At 28.2% G+C, this 20,621-nt stretch overlaps 1 protein-coding gene across 1 annotated transcript in view; it reads left to right on the plus strand.

Annotated features, from left to right (window-relative positions):
- The window catches only part of LOC122503213 (aminopeptidase N), a 120,362-nt gene that overhangs the window by 60,365 nt on the left and 39,376 nt on the right, over nt 1–20,621 (plus strand). Inside the window, exon 3 of the mRNA XM_043613674.1 lies at nt 9,776–9,989. The gene's annotated coding sequence lies outside the window, so the exon portion shown is untranslated. The remainder of the gene's footprint in view (nt 1–9,775; nt 9,990–20,621) is intronic.

The following is a 20,621-nucleotide window of genomic DNA, read 5'->3' on the forward strand; positions in this document are numbered from 1 at the left end:
GACAAAATAGAGGCGAAAATTGACTCAAGTTCCTGGAAAAAGATAAAATTGCAAACGAATAAATAAGATCTTCTTTTGTTTTGTTAGAAACTTCACGCTTTCAAGCGGATTTTTAAGATTAAAAATCGATTTTCGCCTGCATTTTGGCAGAAAAATCTACACAATTTCTATAATATTGGAGGTTACTGATTTTTCTTTTTTTTAAATGAATCCTTATAGTTTTGAACATTCTTCAATTTGCAATTGTTTAAAAGAATTGTTAATAACAATTATAAATTTTCATTTTTTAGTAATCGCTTTATTTCATCTTTGAAGTATAGACTTTAAGCTTTAATTTGAGAAAAAATTACTTAAATATCTTTATTTGTTTCAAAGTGATAATAAAATGAAAATAAAATGACACAAAACTTAAATACCTGATTACTTCAAAAATAAAATTTTTTTTTAAAAAATATTTTAGGGGAAAAAAGTGTACTCATATATCTACCAAAAATCATAGATAACTTGAAAATTGGAGACAAAAATTTTTTAAGTGGCTGGTTTCTTTTATTTTGACCCAGAACAAGGATTTGCAGATAGTGCTTTCACCAATTGAGCCTCTCAATTCAATAACTCGATCTGTGCTCGGACGATCAGTATGAAGGTTGTCCAATGCTCCAAAATATGACAAATATTAAAAATTAAAATAAAATTTTTTTAAAAACACTGTCTTATAGAGCATAAAAATACACATCTTTTTTTTTTTGGGAATTTTTTTGTAAAGTAAATATTGTAGTCACTAGAGACAAAAAACAAGAAAATTTTTATTACTCAATTTCCTTGATTTTTAAAACATAAATCGTCATAAGTTGGACAAATATTAACAGATTTTTACAAAAATTGGTATGCATGCGTATTATGGTCTGCTAAAGACGATGAGATGATAAAAATATTACAAATGACACTTGGTTAAAAAATATTTAATTATAAATCAATGAGTGTCGGTAATGACAGTTTCCTTTTTTCTTCGACAAAAAGTCTGCACGGAATTTTCAAATTGAACAAACTTCCAGTGAGAAATTTGTTCATTAGGAATCAAAGAAGTTTTTTGGAAAGTTTGGTGCAAATTGATGGAAAATTATCGAAAATATATTACAAAAGAAAAAGAAAAAAAATTACAAAAACATAGCTATTAGAAAAAGATTTCTCTAGTCACGACTTTCAGGTGTTTTCATATATTGTACAATACAATAATTATACATTACATGAAAACACCTGAAAGTCGTTACTGGAGCAATATTTTTCTAATTTTTTTTCTTTTTCTTTTGTAATATATTTTCGATAATTTCCCATCAATTTGCACCAAACTTTCCAAAAAACTTCTTTGATTCCTAATGAACAAATTTCTCATTGGAAGTTTGTTCAATTCGAAAATTCCGTGCAGACTTTTTGTCGACGAAAAAAGGAAACTGTCATTATCGACACTCATTGATTTATAATTAATATTTTTTAACCAAGTGTCATTTGTAATATTTTTATCATCTCATCGTCTTTAGCAGACCATAATACGCATGCATACCAATTTTTGTAAAAATCTGTTAATATTTGTCCAACTTATGACGATTTATGTTTTAAAAATCAATGAAATTGAGTAATGAAAATTTTCTTGTTTTTTGTCTCTAGTGACTACAATATTTACTTTACAAAAAAATTCCCAAGAAAAAAAAGATGCGTATTTTTATGCTTTATAAGAAAGTGTTTTTAAAAAAATTTTATTTTAACTTTTAATATTTGTCATATTTTGGAACCTTTGACAACCTTCATACTGATCGTCCGAGCGCAGATCGAGATATTGAATTGGAAGGCTCAATTTATTACGACCACCATGACCAAACTTTAAATGAGCATTGTAAATAACATTAAAAAGCTTACACTTCGCACATAATATTTTATGTCCACTGATTTATCAGTCACTGGCTTAATTAATTTTTTAATTCCTCCGATGCACAACAATTCAATGCGGTTTAGGCGCCTATAATCAAGAGTGGATTTTTTCATTTTCTTTTTGACTTCTTCCACTTCTATTATTAAATCGTTATAATTTGACACAGATTTTATAAGAAGAGTTATTATTTTTGTACTCATGGAGTATACTTTCATAAAACTTTTTTTTCATTAAATTGTCAATAGCCTTACTATTAATTATCTCTGTGTCACTCATGATTATCGTAAAGTTCTATTTTATTTTAAGCAAGGAGAGTCTTTTCCAGATGACTGACGTCAAATACTCCAGAGTTATACAGTGCCGCCCAACAGGATTTGCCCACCCTATCACAGTTGAAGGTGTTACAAAAAGTTTTATATTTTGATTTCTAATAAAGATATCGAGGTTTGTAAGGTCTCATATCAAAGCTTATATCATCTATTTTAACAATATTTAAAGAATACATTAAAAAAAATTTTGTTTATTGTTTAATTACTGTTTAAAAAAACAAAATTTTCAATTTTTTTTGCCAATTTTAAACAAATGTAGTTTTTTAACAAGTAATCGTAAATTAATTATGTATATCGCATTTTAAAGCTTATTTTATCACCTTTAAAATGCATTTTTAAAAATTGCCATACCATTTTTTAAAGAAAGTTATTATCATTTGTTTAAAAAAACAGCCCTTTTTTTAAATAATTCGTATTTTGAAAACGGTTAATTTTTTTGGAAAAAGTTTAAGACAAAAAATGTTCATTTATTTATGTAAATTTAAGAAAAAAATATAAAAATTTTGTTAAAATTTTTTTTTACCACATTTTTACCTTGTACAATATTTTTACAAGGGAACGTCCATAAACTACGTAGACCATTTTTTTGGAAATTTTAACCCCCCCTCCCCACACGTGGACGCAATTACATGTATTAGCGCCATTTTTTCCTCTTATGGTAGATAATTGCTTGACCCCCCCTCCCCCTAGACGTGCTACGTAGTTTATGAACGTTCCCCAAGTACAAGGTAAAAATGTGGTAAAAAAAATTTGTTCAACAAAATTTTTTATATTTTTTTCTTAAATCTACATAAATAAATGGGCATTTTCTGCCTTAAACTTTTTCCAAAAAAATGAACCGTTTTCAAAATACGAATTATTTAAAAAATGGGCTGTTTTTTTAAACAAATGATAATAACTTTCTTAAAAAAATGGTACGACAATTTTTAAAAATGCATTTTAAAGGTGATAAAATAAGCTTTAAAATGCGTTATACATAATTAATTTACGATTACTTGTTAAAAAACTACATTTGTTTGAAATTAGCAAAAAAAATTGAAAATTTTGTTTTTTTTAAACAGTAATTAAACAATAAAAAAATTTTTTTTTAATTATTCTTTAAATATTGTTAAAGTAGATGATTTAAGCTTTGAAATGAGACCTTACAAACCTCGATATCTTTATTAGAAATCAACTTATAAAACTTTGTAACACCTTTAACTGTGATAGGGTGGGCAAATCCTGCTGGGCGGCACTGTATAATATTAGAAAATTGTAGTGACGTCTAGTTGTCACATGGTTATAGCGACCCTTTCCCTCTATCAAATTTAGGCTTTAAAATTGAAAAAGGCTGGACTTATGGAAAATTCACCAGGATCGATAAAGGAAGAGTGATTAAGTACAAGGTAAAAATGTGGTAAAAAAAATTTAAGATTAATTAAGATAGCGATAAAGATAATAACAATAATAATAATAATTAATAATAATAATAATTAATTAAGTGATTTACCTTAGATGCGATGATTCCTTAATCAGTCGTATACGAATATTCGATCACCTCAGTTTGGTTTTTGGAAAACGGTTCCGGCGTTCATTTCGAGATTAAATTTAATTAACCTTATTTTATAAAGTACTCTTCTTTTATAATTCTAAAGATTTATTTTTATTATAGTAATTTTATGAGTTTTTCATTATTTTTAATAAATAGTATTTATAAGTTATTTATTGGTTATTTTATTATATTTTGTGTTTGTTATCGGATTGTGTCTGTTGGATTTGAAGAGACGTTAATTCGTTGGAATCATCATCAAAGTTTTGATTTTTCTTTGAGTCCACTGGAGATCGTTGCATCGCGATTTTATTCTCAGTTTGCCCCCCTTTAATGAGATTAGTTGTTGTTTGAGATTATTGGAATATTAGAGTTTAAATAAAAGCATTTTGGGTTAACGATGCATATATTTGGAATTTAAGTTAATTTATTTAAAATATAAAAATACCCGTCAGTTTGATAAATTTGTCAAATTTCACAAATGTTTCGGCCTTTTTAGGTCCATCTAGCTGATTTTTGGTTTTAGCTCTGTCCTTGTTGACGTGATATGTCCTATAAACAAATTATAGTTCTAAATTTTGTTTTATCTTTTAGAATTAACCTCGGACTATATAATTTTTTCTTAATTTTCACAATATGCGGTGCTGAAAATATTTTTGAAATGAAATTTTTTTATTTCAAAAATTTCTTAAATAAAATGGATATTAAAATGTAGTAAATACACTAAGAAAAAACTATATTTAATTCAAGTACTTAAATAATGTTATATTAATTTCATAAAAAAAGCATTAGACACTCCTTTGATTTAAGAGTACTATTTGTTTAAAAAAATATTCAAAAATATATTCTGCTTTGGTTTAAAAGAAAAAAGTGCTTAAAAATTTTACGTTTGATCTGGCCAAGATGGACTCTTAACCGCCTCCGTTAGTTAGATAAACTTCATAGCATTAACGAAGCATTGATGCGACGTCCATGATATCCAAGAGCACGTGAACATTGTTAGTTCGGATCTGCAGGTCGATGTACACCCTGATGGTTTAATGGCTTCTTTCCGGTTTTGACGGTGTTTTAAAAAATCGTTACATATTTATCAAATATTGTTAGTTCATGACTTATAAACGAACTTATATGTCACTAACTAACAACCCAGTGGGCAAAAAACCATCATTGTTTTAAAAACGTTCCAAAAACGTTTTTAGAACGTTTCACGACTGCCAAATAACGTCCCAAAAACGTTATATGTTTCAAAAACATTTTAAAAGAAATGGAACGTTTTTGGAAAATTATTTGGCAGACATGAAACGTTCTAAAAACGTTTTTGGAACGTTTTTAAAACAATGATGGTTTTTTGCCCACTGCACTGCAAAAAGAAGTATCTTAATTTAAGATGTTTTGGTAGTCATTTTTAAGATGTTTCGGTAGACACTTTTTAGTTACTTGAAACATCTTAATTTAAGATGTTAAAAGTATCTTCGTACACATTTTCTGTGTATTTTTGGGGCAAAAAGTTTTCAGGTTAACTATGGGCTCTTATGGAAAACACTTTTTGTATCTTAGTTTTTAGTAACTTACACTTATGGTGCATCTTACGATTCTCAAGTAACTTATCGCTAAACATCTTATTGCAATAGAAACATCTTAATTTAAGATACTTTAAAGAACTAACAAGAATCTTACTTTTCTAAGATGGAAGAAATATCTTCATCGCTGCTAAAACGTATAAAGCATCTTAAATATAAGTAAGATGCTTTAGAAAACATCTTATTTTAAGATGTAAGATAGCATTTTTCCATCTTACATATTATTTTAAGATATCAAAAAAGACACCTATTTTTGCAGAGTGGGAACATTTTGATAGATATGCTACTACTTTTTAAAACGCCAACAAAACCGGAAGAAAGGCATTAAAGCATCAGGGCGTATCTCTCCAAGATAGCAAGAAGTTTCCGCAAGGGAAACGCATCCTGGTGTCTCTTCTCAAAGTTTACCCTCTAAAAGTATATTATTATTAAAATATTTTAAATCTAATAGAAAAACAGGAAAATAATTTAGATAATACAAATTGATTGATTTATATTTGTTTGAAATGAGCTAATTTACTTGTATAAGTAGATTATTATGTAAACATACCTAAAATAATAGATAAAAATTTGATTTTAAATCTTACATATGAAATGTCAAAAGTCACGCATATTATAATTACATTTTTCTAAAAAGTTTATAAATATTCAAAAATACATTTATACTTAACATTAAGTACTTTCAATGTACTTTCATATTATGTGCTGTCTTTTTACTTTTGTAGTATTGAAATGTGAAAAAGTTCACCTCTAATGCGTTTTTAATTGCATTGGATATTTTATCAAATTTCCAATGAAATAACACTATTTTTATTTGCATTGCATAAATAGGAAGCAAGATATCATGTTATAAGCACAAAAAAATAATTGTTTTTTTAAATTTCTTACCCTGACTTTATCTCTAGTCAAAATTTAGAAAAGTTAATGTTTTTGTTATACATTAAAAATGCTTAAGGGAACGAGAAAGTCTGCTTTTTCTTTTTCATGGTACCTTTGCATTGGTATTTTTGGTTCATTTCCGTACTTAGTAGAAAGAATGGAAACAGGCTTAGAATCCATTACAGTTATGTAATTTAATGTGGGGTTACACTCAATAACATATATGCTGTCCTTCCGATTTGGACAACTTTTTGAAAAGTGGTGTGCCTTCTATAAGAATGTTTTAAGTCTATGGATTTAAACCACAGACTAAAGTCATAGACTTAAAAAATTCTTATAGAAGGCACACCACTTTTCAAAAAGTTGTCCAAACCGGAAGGACAGTATATATGTTATTGAGTGTACTATCATGAACTGCAATAGTCGTTCCTCGAACAGCCTTTTTTGGCATTTCTATCACCTGTTTCACCCGATTTTGTCGAACCGTACCTGTTGCCAACAAACCAATTTTCTGCAAATGTACCATGAGATCAGGATTTGTAAAAAAATTATCAAAGTATACATGATACTTGCGTAAATCGTCTATAGAACAAGACTCTAACAATTTTGTGAGCATTTACATGACCACTCTAGATCCTAAACAAATGGATTGCAAAGGACCTTCAATCGCTGTACCTGCTTTACCTTAATAAATATCTAAATCATAAAGGTATCCGTCTGCAGAACATAGAGCCCACATTTTTATGCCAAACCTGATTGGTTTGTTCCGAATACACTGTTTGATACCGAATTTTCCAAAATATTTTACCATCATTTCATCAATCGAGAGATTAAAATCAACAAAACCAAATTTTGATATGTTACTTTGAGAAATGTTATATAATTTTCTTACTTTCCATACTTTATCGTGATCGTTACGATCTTCGTTTTTGTAGAACTTTATATTTTTTTATTTCAAAAAACTCGTTTCTACTCATAAGCTTCTGTACGATTGGACAACCCAGAAGCAATTTTGTTGACCAATAGTCTCGTTGACTTTTACGTGCATTGAAAATCGAAATCATGATTATTACAAGAAATTTGTCAAAATCATCTCCGGACAGTTCGAAATTATTTTCTTTTGTTGCTTCTATGATATGATTTTTCATTTCGTCAGTAAAAAATAATCGAAAAAGTTCAAAAGCATTTTTTAATTTTAGATGAGAAAGCGCAGATAAATTGAACGAACAATTATCGGCACATTCATCAAGCAAATATTCCTGAGCATCATTTTTTTAATCATATAAATGATATCTTTTTAAAAGTTTTTGTGAACTATTGTAGCAGCTTCTAACTTGTTGATAATAACCATTAGGAAGTCTTGTACTTGAAGTCACCTCTTCACAATCAAAGTCAGAATTTTCATCGAAACTTGAATCTTGAATATGAAACAAATGATAAACGAACCTGCGCAAATTCACTTTATTTGGTATTATGAGTAAAGACAAGTTTTTTGAATAAAAAAGGATAACATTAAAATAACAAACATTATATAACACTTTCCTAAGTAATATATCTCAATTTTGCTTTGTTGATGGTGATAAATTTACAAGATTTTCGGGATTTTTATAAGTATTCGGAATCAAACAATGATGTCGGAACAAATCGAGTAAAAGATTGGCAGGAAGTAAGAGCTCTATGCTCTTCAATCGGTTATCCTTATGATCTACATATATATCATGGTAAAGCAGGTACATCAATTGAAGGTCTTTTGCAACTTATTTGCTTATAGGATCTAGGATGATTATCTGAATTCTTAAAAAATAATTAGTCTTGTTCTGTAGATGATTTATCTATGTGTCATGTATACTTTGATTATTTCTAATAAACCTTGGTCTCATGATACAATTGCAAAAAAATTGTTTTGTTAAAAACAACAATAACCCTAATTTTTTAATAATATTTTAAGAACAAAATACGAGTTACATAAAAGAATAACCCATAGTAAACATTCTTAGCTTTCCACGTAGAATCGATTAACGTTAACAGTTTTAAAAAAAATTTAATTTCTTTTAATTTGTTTAAATAATTGTTGTTAAACAATTGGAAATTAAAAACAAAAAAATATGTATATCTTATTTTTACAATTTCCTATGAATCCAGTTGTTAATTTTATAAAAAAAACATTTTTATTGTGCATGGGACGAAACACTCTTCACCTAGCACAATTTGTTTATAACAATTTTATAAACAAAATACGACTTGGAGAAAAAAATGACCTATACAAAACATTCTTATTTTTCACGTAGAAACGATTGGCGTTAACAGATTTCAAAAAATTTTTAATTTTTATTAATTTGTTTAAACAATTGTTGTTAAACAATTAGAAATTAAAAACAAAAAAACAGGTATATCTTTTTTTCCATTTGCCTATGAACCCAATTTTTAGTTTTACTTAAAATCCATTTGTTTATGTTTGAGAGGAAACACCCTTTACCTAGCTTAATTTGTTTATAACAATTTTATAAACAAAATACGACTTGGAGAAAAAAATGACCGATACAAAACATTCTTTTTTTTCACGTAAAATCAGTTGGCATTAACAGATTTCAAAAATTTCTAAATTTTTGTTAATTTGTTTAAACAGTTGGAAATTAAAAACAAAAAAACAGGTATATCTTTTTTTTTCCAATTGCCTATGAACCCAATTTTTAGTTTTACTTAAAATCCATTTGTTTATGCTTGGGATGAAACACCCTTTACCTAGCTTAATTTGTTTATAACAATTTTATAAAATACGACTTGGCGAAAAAAATGACCTATACAAAACATTCTTTTTTTCACGTAGAATCGATTAGCATTAACAGATTTCAAAAATTTCTAAATTTTTGTCAATTTGTTTAAAGAATTGTTGTTAAACAATTGGATATTAAAAACAAAACAACAGGTATATCTTTTTTTCCATTTGACTATGAACCCAATTTTTAGTTTTACTTAAAATCCATTTGTTTATGTTTGGGATGAAACACCCTTTATCTAGCTTAGTTTCTTTAGAACAATTTTATAAACAAAATACAACTTGGAGAAAAAAATGACCTATACAAAATATTCTTATTATTCACGTAGAATCGATTAGCGTTAACATATTTTAAAAAATTTTAAATTTTTGTTAATTTGCTTAAACAATTGTTGTTAAACAATTGGAAATTTAAAAAAAAACATGTATATCTTTTTTTTTCTATTTGCCTATGAATCCAATTGTTAGTTTTTTAATACTATAGCTGGTTTCTTTACGGGACTTAATGGGTTAAGCTGTACAGAAATGAGAGGCAGAGTATTTCGTGAGTTATTTATTCTTTTGTACCTGTTTGAGCGGGAGGCCTCTGATTCGACCAAGCGTATCCCTCAAAATTAATGTCCGGATCCACTATAGACCAAGAGTCTTTATAGGTCTTAATCTGAAAGCAAAAGCACTTCCCCACCGAGATACTCATCACAACTTTTTTGAGTTCTTGTTTTATATTGTTAAGGAATGTGATGGTTTGATTTTTTTCAGCAGATTGGATGGCAACATCGTCCGCGAAGGCTAGTATTGGTACTCTTTTAGTTCTTACTAGTATGTCACCTCCAACATCCTCAACATTAGAAATTATCGAGTCCACTACACAATTGCATATAGTTGGAGAGATTGGATCACCTTGTTTAACTCCTCTGTTAACCTTTATTGACACTAAATGTTCTCTTGCTGTTATTTGAAAACAACAACCACGGTAAGCCTACACTATATATTTTTATTATTTTTAAAAATAATTAAATTTTAACGAAGAATTTTCAAAAAATGTTTGTAAATAATATAATTTTTTCTATGATAATTAAAAAATAATTTAATTACTTTGAATAATGTAATTAAAATTATATAACAAATAATTGAATTCTTATACTGAATTTTAATATTTATATGAAAATAATTTATTTTTTGTAACAAAATGTTGTCAAAATTTTAGAAGATAATTAGTATCTTTCAACGAATTTTTTAAAAATATTTTAAACATTTGGTTTCTTTTGAAAATTTTACTGGAAAATTATATTTCAAATAATTGAATTCTTGATTAAAATTTTCCAAAATAAGTGAATTGTGTCTCTAAGAAAAATTTTATAAAAATGTTAAGAATAATTTTTTTATTTGAACGATTAGCGGATTTGAAGTAGTAAAAAATTTTAAAAAGAAAGAAGAAAAGTATGTTTTAGTGTCACAAAATAAAAAAAAGTATCTAAATAATAGCTAATCATAAAAAAGTAGTAAATAGTAGGTTTTAGTAGAGAAGTACGAAGCCTGTGATTAAATATAGAGTAACATACCCTGCTTCTTTAACTGTTGCTTGAACAGTTGTGTATGACAAGTTGAGAGCTCTTGCCACAACTCTCAAACTTGTTCTAGGATTATTTCTAATAGCGCGCATAATTCTTTCTTCGACCCAAGGCCTTCTTATCCTTTTTGGAGCACCTGCTCCTGGATTTACAGGAACCAATGGTTCTCCATTATTCACACGTATCATGAGAAGTATGATGACTCGATGATTCGGAAATCGTTGTCTGTCTGGATATCGTCCTCTATATAAGTTGGTCGCAGCATTTGAACTTCTGCTACCAGAAGTGAAAATGAAAATTTTATTATTCATGATATTAACTAAAATTTTGAGAAGAATTTTATTAAATTCTTTTTAAATAACTAAATTCTTTTAAAGAGTTTTTCGAAATTTTGAATTTTAGGGAAAAATTTCATTATTTGTGGAAAATAATTGAATTCTTGAGTAAAATTTTCCAAAATAAGTGAATTGTGTCTCTAAGAAAAATTTTATAAAAATGTTAAGAATAATTTTTTTATTTGAACGATTAGCGGATTTGAAGTAGTAAAAAATTTTAAAAAGAAAGAAGAAAAGTAGGTTTTAGTGTCACAAAATAAAAAAAGTATCCAAATAATAGCTAATCATAAAAAAGTAGTAAATAGTAGGTTTTAGTAGAGAAGTACGAAGCCTGTGATTAAATATAGAGTAACATACCCTGCTTCTTTAACTGTTGCTTGAACAGTTGTGTATGACAAGTTGAGAGCTCTTGCCACAACTCTCAAACTTGTTCTGGGATTATTTCTAAATACCGCGCATAATTCTTTCTTCGACCCAAGGCCTTCTTATCCTTTTTGGAGCACCTGCTCCTGGATTTACAGGAACCAATGGTTCTCCATTATTCACACGTATCATGAGAAGTATGATGACTCGATGATTCGGAAATCGTTGTCTGTCTGGATATCGTTCTCTATATAAGTTGGCCGCAGCATTTGAACTTCTGCCACCAGCAGCTTCAAAACACCTCATCATGTGAACATATTCTTGTTGAGCATACATCACCATTTTTGAAAAAGAAAACTTACTGAATATGTGAATATCAAAAGACGACTTTCATAACGAAAAATTCAAAAACAAATAAATATCGATTTCATTTTGTCTGAAGTTGCAAAGAGGATTACCACAATAAGTTATTTTTATTTTTCCGCGATTTCCAGACAAAATTTTGACTTTTTTCCTGACCGTAAATTCTACACAGAATTTTAATTATTTTTATTACAATTTTAAATAAATTATTTTAGAAATGTAATTATTTAAATTTTTTTTAAATTCTTTGAAAGAAATTAATAAACTATCAATTATCAATTATTTTTAATAATTATTGCAAAATAACAATATAAATAATAATATTCTTTTCCTTGAGAATTTTTAAATACATTTAATAGTACAATTAAATGTAACGAAATTTCGATTATTCGGAAATCCTTCAGTTAAGGGGAGGGACAGGTGAAATTTCAACCTTTAGATAATTACGTTGTTAAAAGGGGCCAATTTTTTTTTGGCATTATTTAAGATTTAAATTTATTCTTTATAGTTAAAGTTAAAAAAAAGTTCGGCCATTTTAAAAATTTTATTTTTCGAAAAAATTAAAAAATTTCAAAGTCCATACGATTGATTATTCAGAATCGTAAGAAAAGACTGAAAAAAAATTTGGCAACAAAAAATAATAAAAAATGTGGAAATCGTTTAATTTTTTTAGAATTACTAGTAAAATTTGAGCCAATCAAAATAACCATTTTTAAGGTGCAATATTTTTATAAAAAATATTACAGAACAATTCTAAGAAATTCGCAGGAATATTAAACAAAATTGGTTAGAAAAAATAATAAAAAACTAGCAGAGCTACGCGAGCGATATTTCTGCTTTTGTCTTATTATACTTAAGACCTTATTTCATTGTGTGTGTATATAAAAATGTGACTAAGACTTTAAGATGTTTTTTCTTCTTCGGAAATATTAGAAAGAAATTATAAATTTTTTTGAAGAATTTTTAAAAAAACATAAAACACGAAAACCAAAAATTATATTTAACATACTGAGCAGTTTTACGACATAAATATAATATTTTTTTATTTTTATATCTATTTCCTTAAATTTTCAGTTTTTAGTTTAATCAAGCAATAGAAAAACTTTATATAAATTCATCAAACATTAGAAGAATTATTTTATAGAAATTTTCTTCCTTCTTTGTCAAAAGATTGACACCGAGATTTATTGATAGTCATGATATAAGCCGCGGTATAAGCTTAGGGGCCGTCCATAAACCACGAGGACAATTTTTCACCAATCTTTGACCACCCCCCATCCAATATAGAACAAAAATTTTTACTTTATGCAATTGACCTTAATTTTGTCACTCGGTGGTTTCCAGGGTCGCTGATTACGAACAGATGTAAGTTTTCATAAATTTAAAATGGCGGAATTTTCTTTTTAATTTATGCAATTGACTTAAATTTTGTTACTCGGGAGTTCTTATACCAGTCAGGTAGGTGTAAATGTCCTAGGAGCGCTCACTGACAATTCTGTTTACTGACTTCTGTTTTAGCACTTGCGCCAATTCACAACCAGCGAGCGTGGATAGAAATTTTTTTAAATTTCTCTTCCTCATATTATATTAGCCACTTTAAATTTTTGAAAACAAACATCGTATTCGTAATCATCGACCTTAAAAACCACCGAGTCACAAAATTAAGATCAATTGCATAAAGTAAAAATTTTGTTTCATATTGGATCCGCCATTTTGACTTATTGAAAACTAAAATCGAATTCGTAATCAGCATAATCAAAATTTAAAAATTAAAAATGGCGGCTTCAAAATGGCGATCGAAAAATTTCAGAGTTTACTGATTTTAAATTTTTTCGTTGGCCATTTTGGAACCGCTATTTTGAATTTTTAAATTTTGACTAAAGATTTGGATTTAGAAACCTCAAAATCCCCCGAACCAGCATTTTAAGCGACCCAAAACTTTAGAATATTCATTGATATTTATATTTCATTTATTACCGAGATTTTCATTTTAGATGCCACTATAGCGGTCATACACACTGGTGGCACGAATTATTTTTGCCTCTATAGACGTCATACACTGGGAAGGAGATAAAGGGTAAAAAAAATATCAAACTTAAAAAATTTTTTGAAATTATAACCTCTATATTTAATTTTTGGGTTGAACGAAATTCTTTTTTACACAGGAATCGAAAAGAGCACACTCAATAAAATAAAATTTTAAAAATTATTATAATATTTTATTAAGGGGACACCCAAGTGACCTAAAAACAATGCTAAAAGAGTCAACTTTCGGTACACTTTTCTCGAAAACTATTATTCCAATTGCGTTCGCCCTTTTTTCATTCGATTACAAATATAATCAATTATATGAATAAAAAGTAATACGACGTTATCTCCAATAGAAACTTTTTTATGAATATTTATACCCAAAGCAAAATAAAAATCCCATTTTCTCTGATTCATTGACTCATATCTCCGTTTGAACAACTCAAAATGATGTTAAACTTCTTATTCGTATTCTTGGAGCCATACTGAACAAAGTAAAAAAATTACAAATCGGTTTAGTACATTCGGAGAAATGTGTACCGAAAGTTAAAAAATTGGAAAAAAACATTTTTACAGGAGACACGAAAAAAGAAAAAACACTAAAAACTCATGGTATTCAGAATCATGTAATCAGATTTTTTCTACTTTTTAGAAAAGGTTTTAAAAAGTCTTGTTCTATTCCTAATTGAGTCTACTTTTAGAAAATCAAATTTTAAAAAATCGATTTTTTTGTCATTTTTCCACTTAGGTGTCCCCTTAACACCATATAGTCACGGACATGTCAAGAAAAATTTTTTCTCATGGAAATTAAGAAAATTAAGACAATACATAGAAATCCACAATTTTTACTAAAAACGTGCAAGTTATTTTGATAATGCGAAAGTAACTATAAACAAATCATTCAAAAATTGTTTTTGAATCATTTTTTAAGACATAATTTAATTTTTGAAATATATCTATAATAAAAATCTTTTTGAAAAGTTGAAATTTTGTAAAATTTAATTGAAAAATAATTAATTTATTTTAAGTATTTTGTTACAATTTTTGAAAATTGTTTAAATTAAATTTATAAATTAATAAAAATTGGCTTCTAATTTTTTTAAATTCAATATTTTAAGTGTTTTCAATTACATATGGGCAATTTCACGCAAGATTTACCTATGACCTTGAGAATTCGGTTAAACATATTTTTTTCTCAATCTATATGGAAAAAAAAGATATACGTGTTTTTATATTTTTGTTTAATCGCCCAAATTTTCGAGTTATGAATTTTCGAAATTTTGGATTTGTAACTGTAGACATATTTTCAGTAGCTTATAAGTCTGAAAATATTGAGTTTAGAAAAAACTTGTCAAGGAATGAAAGTTTTAGTTTTCTTTCAACTTTTAAGAAATGTAAAAAAAAAATTTTTTTAAATTTTTTATTAAAAAAAATTTTTTTTTTATAAACAAATTAATTTTTTTAACTTTGGACCCTTTTTTATTTTTAAATTTATTTATACCTTATAATATACAGAAGATTTTCCAAAAAGTTTTGGAGTGGGCCGACGCGTTTAATGAGTTGTACAAAATTTTCAAAAATCACGTGCAAGGTGCTCGCGTTCTACGAACCTCCTCACAATGGAATTTTTTTAAAATTTACTTCTCAAAAAATGTCTACAGAACTTTGGTTCCTCTGCACCAAAAAGAATTTTTTTCATAGTTTTCATTGAAGTTTATTACAAAGAATATATGTTAAAAAATGAAACTATAAACATTTTAATGTAAAATATATATTAATTGCATTTATTTCAATTTTCAAAAACACAAGGAAAGAAAATAAACATTTAATACAAATTTATATAAATTAAATTGTTTATAGTTATTGAACAAACTATTTCATACGTTCACTATTTTTTAACATATATTCTTTGTAATAAACTTCAATGAAAACTATGAAAAAAATTATGTTTGGTGCAAAGGAACCAAAGTTCATTATTTGTTAACTATTATTGTTTATAACAATTAAGAATTGTTTTTTAACGAAAGGGAGATATTCATTAAATGAACCTAAAGTACAATATGAATATGAAAGAACAAAGTTTTTTTATGGAGAGGAACCAAAGTTAACTATTTGTTAACTAATATTGTTTATAACAGTTTAGATAAATTATTTTATGTTTTACTATTTATTTGGTGGTCGTATATTATATTAATTGAATCTGATTTAGGACATGTGTAGTAGCAAAATAAGAAAATAATCTTTCATTTTTAAAGGAAACTACACAATTAATTTGTTAACTTTTTGTTTTTAAAAAAAATTATAAACAATTGAAGATTCTTAGGTTTGCATGGAGAGATATCTTCAGAAATTGTTCTCCTTTTATTTAAAACAAAAAACACTCGAATCGATTAAAAATTTTAGTCCATAGACATTTTTTGAGAAGTAAATTGTAAAAAAATTCCATTGTGAGGCGTTTTGTAGAACGCGAGCACCTTGCACGTGATTTTTGAAAATTTTGTACAACTCATTAAACGCGTCGGCCCATTCCAAAACTTTTTGGAAAATCTTCTGTATATTATAAGGTATAAATAAATTTAAAAAAAAAAGAAAAGGATCCAAAGTTAAAAAAAATTAATTTGTTTATAAAAAAAAATTTTTTTTTAATAAAAAATTAAAAAAAAATTTTTTTTTACATTTCTTAAAAGTTGAAAGAAAACTAAAACTTTCATTCCTTGACAAGTTTTTTCTAAACTCAATATTTTCAGACTTATAAGCTACTGAAAATATGTCTACAGTTACAAATCCAAAATTTCGAAAATTCATAACTCGAAAATTTGGGCGATTAAACAAAAATAAAAAAACACGTATTTCTTTTGTTTCCATATAGATTGAGAAAAAAATATGTTTAACCGAATTCTCAAGGTCATAGGTAAATCTTGCGTGGAACTGCCCATATATTTCCAAAAATCTTAATATATACAAAAATAATATTTCAGAATAATTTTCAACATTTTGAAAAAAACATTTATATTCAAGATTTTTAATTGAAATTCATCAAAAAATTAATAAGTTTTTTTAAGTTATACAAAAGCTCTTTTAAATAATTCAATTATTTTCGAAAAATTACATTAAAATATTTTTAAAAAGTAATTAGTATAATTGTTTTATAATGATTATTTAAGATTCAATTATCTTCAAAAACAATTAAAATTTGTAAAAACCTTTTAAAAATAATAGAATTAGTAAAAAATATTAATAAAAATGATCAAATTCTTTGAGAATTTTAATTATTAACAGGACCACAATTTGTCAAAAAATTTCAATAAGTCCAAAAAGTAAATATTCAAAAATTTTTATTTCCATTGTTCGAAAATAATTAAATCTTAAATAATCATTATAAAACAATTATACGAATTAGTTTTTAAAAAAAATTTTATGCAATTTTTAAAAAATAGGATTGAATTTCTTAATAGATTTTTTGTATAATTTAAATAAACTAATTAATTATTTGATGAATTTTAATTAAAGATTTTGAAAATAAATGTTTTCTCTAAAATGTTAAAAATAATTCTTAAATATTATTTTCGTATGTATTTGGATTTTTGGAAATATGTAATTATAAATACTGAAAATATTGCATTTTGAAAAAATTAGATGCTAATTTTTATTAATTTGAAAGATTTGTTTATAAGTCGAAAAAATGTCTCAATTTTCTTACTTTCCCTGAAAAAAAATTTTTTATTGACATTTTTATTGACATTTCCCTGATTTTACTGAAAAAATGCTGTTTACCTAACTATGGTGTTAATATAACAATATAATAATTAAAAAATAAAGTGTTTAATTAAATTATAGTGTTTACTTATTATTTTAATCGTTAATCATTTTCGTAATTTCGTGCTTTGAAATATGTTTAAAATGAGCTTTATTACTTTTTAAAATACAGGAGTAATATTTAAAAAAATACTTACATACTTTTCAAATGTGCATTGTTCACGTGGATAAGTGTAAAGGGGAGAGGGTTTGCCAAATGTTCACGATTGTCCACAACCAGATTATCCACAATAAGGAAATAAGACTCCCTTTTCGTATTTTGGCTTGAAAGTAAAATTCCCCACTTTTCCTTCCCCTCCCAATTTCTGTTCCTCTTTTTCTATACCTAACACGGAAAATGGAGAAAACATTATGCTCTTCTGTAAACCAAAGAAATAGGCGTTACTTTCTTACCTGTTCGTCTCTCTTTCCTTCCTACACTAAACTAAAAGGAGAGACAATACCTCCGTCTCTTTCTCTTTATCATGCTTTTTCTCTCATACTGTGACAGACAGAATCGACTTGAAGATTAATATAGTTAAATAATAAATAATAATTCAAATAAAATATATTTTTTCGTCTCCCTGATATGACTTTAATCTGGTAGGGCATTTCATTCCCTACTAGAACCTTAATAGAAAAATTTTTATACAAGGCTTTTTCCAGGTTAAAAATATTAAAAATTCCAGGTTAAAATGGAAATTCAGTTTGCTATAATTTAGGAATTTTTTGTGATGAAAAAACAAGTATTTTACAAAATTGTGTGTTAACAATATTTATTTTTATGTAATTATACATTAATGTTAAACACATAATTAAAGAGGACAAAAATAGTGAATCTACCCTACACGGAGAGACCCACATTTGTAAAAATTACTAAAAATGGTTGCATTGACCGGAAATAAGGGGACTTTTATCATAATGTACTACAGAAATACATAAAACAAAAGAAATAGATAAATTTGCTACATTGAAATAGCAAGTTTTAATATTTTATGTAAGAGTTGTAAATGTAGCGAAAATTGATTATAGTTTTATCTAATTTCATTAGACAAAATCTGACAAATGAAAACATTTTCCACTAAAACCTACTATCCACTGTAGTAATTTTTGGTGAGCAAGTGTAGGCTAGCGAGTGCAGTCATATGGCGCCTGCATTTCTATTGGTTCATTCTTTGGTCCATTAATTCATGAAGACCCCCGCTACCATCGAAGGGATGGTGATCGGTCACCAGTTAATGACATCATTTAGATCCACGGTCTTTGGGATTAATGTTGTTCTATTTATTTTCCAGCTCTTCGGAAAATACCCGACATACAGCAGGAGATTGAAGAGTCTCGCCAAAATCTCAGTCACACCCATCTCAGTTAAGTTAACTAAAAGTATACTATCGATGCCAGGAGCAAATTTTTTATTGCAACGGTGCATCCTTTTGCGAACGTCATCCACTGTGATAGGTAGCATGACGTCTGACGAAGGAGCTCACTCTATATTGCATGTGATGTTATTTTCCGGACCAGCCATCCCCCGTAACTGCTCACACAGATCTTTCACTGCACTAGCAGTATGGAGCAGCCATCTTAGCTTTAATTCAGAATCGTCGCCAGAGATAACAATTATTACTAATTTCGATAGATTGAACTTATATTATAGTTCCTGGCACTTAGCTTACAAGTCTTAAATCTTTTGCGAGCTATTTTTAGGTGTCTGTGTTGGTGTATTGGCTGAGATCCCAGTGGGTGCTCTAATCTCCACTCGCTTCTTTTTATTGTTTTTAATCAAAAAAGGCACTAACTCATTTTCTATATAATTACCAATTTTGTCATGAACTAGCCCCCGATGATCTGAACTCTCCAAGACAGCGATGACCCTCAATTGGTCCATCTCTAATTTATAAATCTGTTTGCTGCTCGGGTCCAAGACAGGATCGCCAGTAATGGTATTATTTAGAGAATGAAACCTAGGTTCTAAGTCTTTAGAATTATTGACTTCAGGCTGTGAAGCGGAGACAACAGAGTCTTCCACCTCATCAGCACTAAGGGCATCATCATTAATGACGTTGATGTTATTAACGACGTTATTTACTTCTGGCTGTAATAAGGCCTTGGACATTCGCTTTGTACTAATTTGAGAATTTGTCCGGCAGATGGGATGCCCATTTCTTATTAATGACAATTGCTCCACTAGACCTTGGTATCAAGCGGAGTAATTTAGAGATTTTACAATCTGACCACCTAGTTAGAAAAGCACCTCGTCTACAATGCGGTCTTTTATTAACTTCAATTCGTTTTCTGTTCCTAACATCAGAATGTTTACCGAGCTCATGGGCACTGGGACCATGTTGGGTTGCAAATGAGGTATCACAGGCCTCACACACATATTCCAAGTTAGCCTCCTGCAAGGGACCCTTACATTTTCGTTTATGTACTCAAACAGCATGAGAAGATTAAAAACCTCTCAAACAGGTAAGACACGTTCACACCACACCGCAGAATAGGCCCTCTGTGATCTGCTGCATGTAGTAAAAGGCGACTAAAACGGGCTCAGAGGGCTGCTACTGCTTACGGCTAGCCTGGGCTTTCTCGTACAGCAGTAGTATACCGTTGATGATGGGCAGTGCCGTGTCGGTCCGGCAAGTATAATATTGATTTTACTCTCCAGGCGGGGTGAACGTGTTTTCATTCCGACGGGCTTAACGAACCCGAGGTACCTGAGTTTGAACGCCCGCTCTTAGTGTCGTCGATTCGAATGGGACCCATCAACTGCAGGACCGTGTTTGGTCCGGTATAAGAAAATAGGCAATCCGTTAGTCACACAACGTGTCGTAAGAGGCGACTAGGTGATACTTTGTTTTTATTTTTTTCATTTGAACGCAATACACCCGTCGTCGTGCAGAACCTTTATTTCATTGTGCACCAGGTCTTCTTGATTCAGGGCACTGTCTACCTTTCGCCAGGACTTGTCCGGGACTCGCATCTTAAACCTATTTTCATGTGACGTTGCGAAGAAATTCTATTCTAACTTAATTTTTGTACACTCTTCGAGATACATCATATTTAAAAAATTCGATTTATTCTTATATTGTGCACAAGCACCATCAGAAAAATAGTATATTAAGCAACAAGCAGATGATGGCCCTGTCGTCAGTT

This window comes from Leptopilina heterotoma, unplaced genomic scaffold, assembly GCF_015476425.1.
Source record: "Leptopilina heterotoma isolate Lh14 unplaced genomic scaffold, ASM1547642v1 Lhet_247, whole genome shotgun sequence".
Classification (NCBI taxonomy): domain Eukaryota; kingdom Metazoa; phylum Arthropoda; class Insecta; order Hymenoptera; family Figitidae; genus Leptopilina; species Leptopilina heterotoma.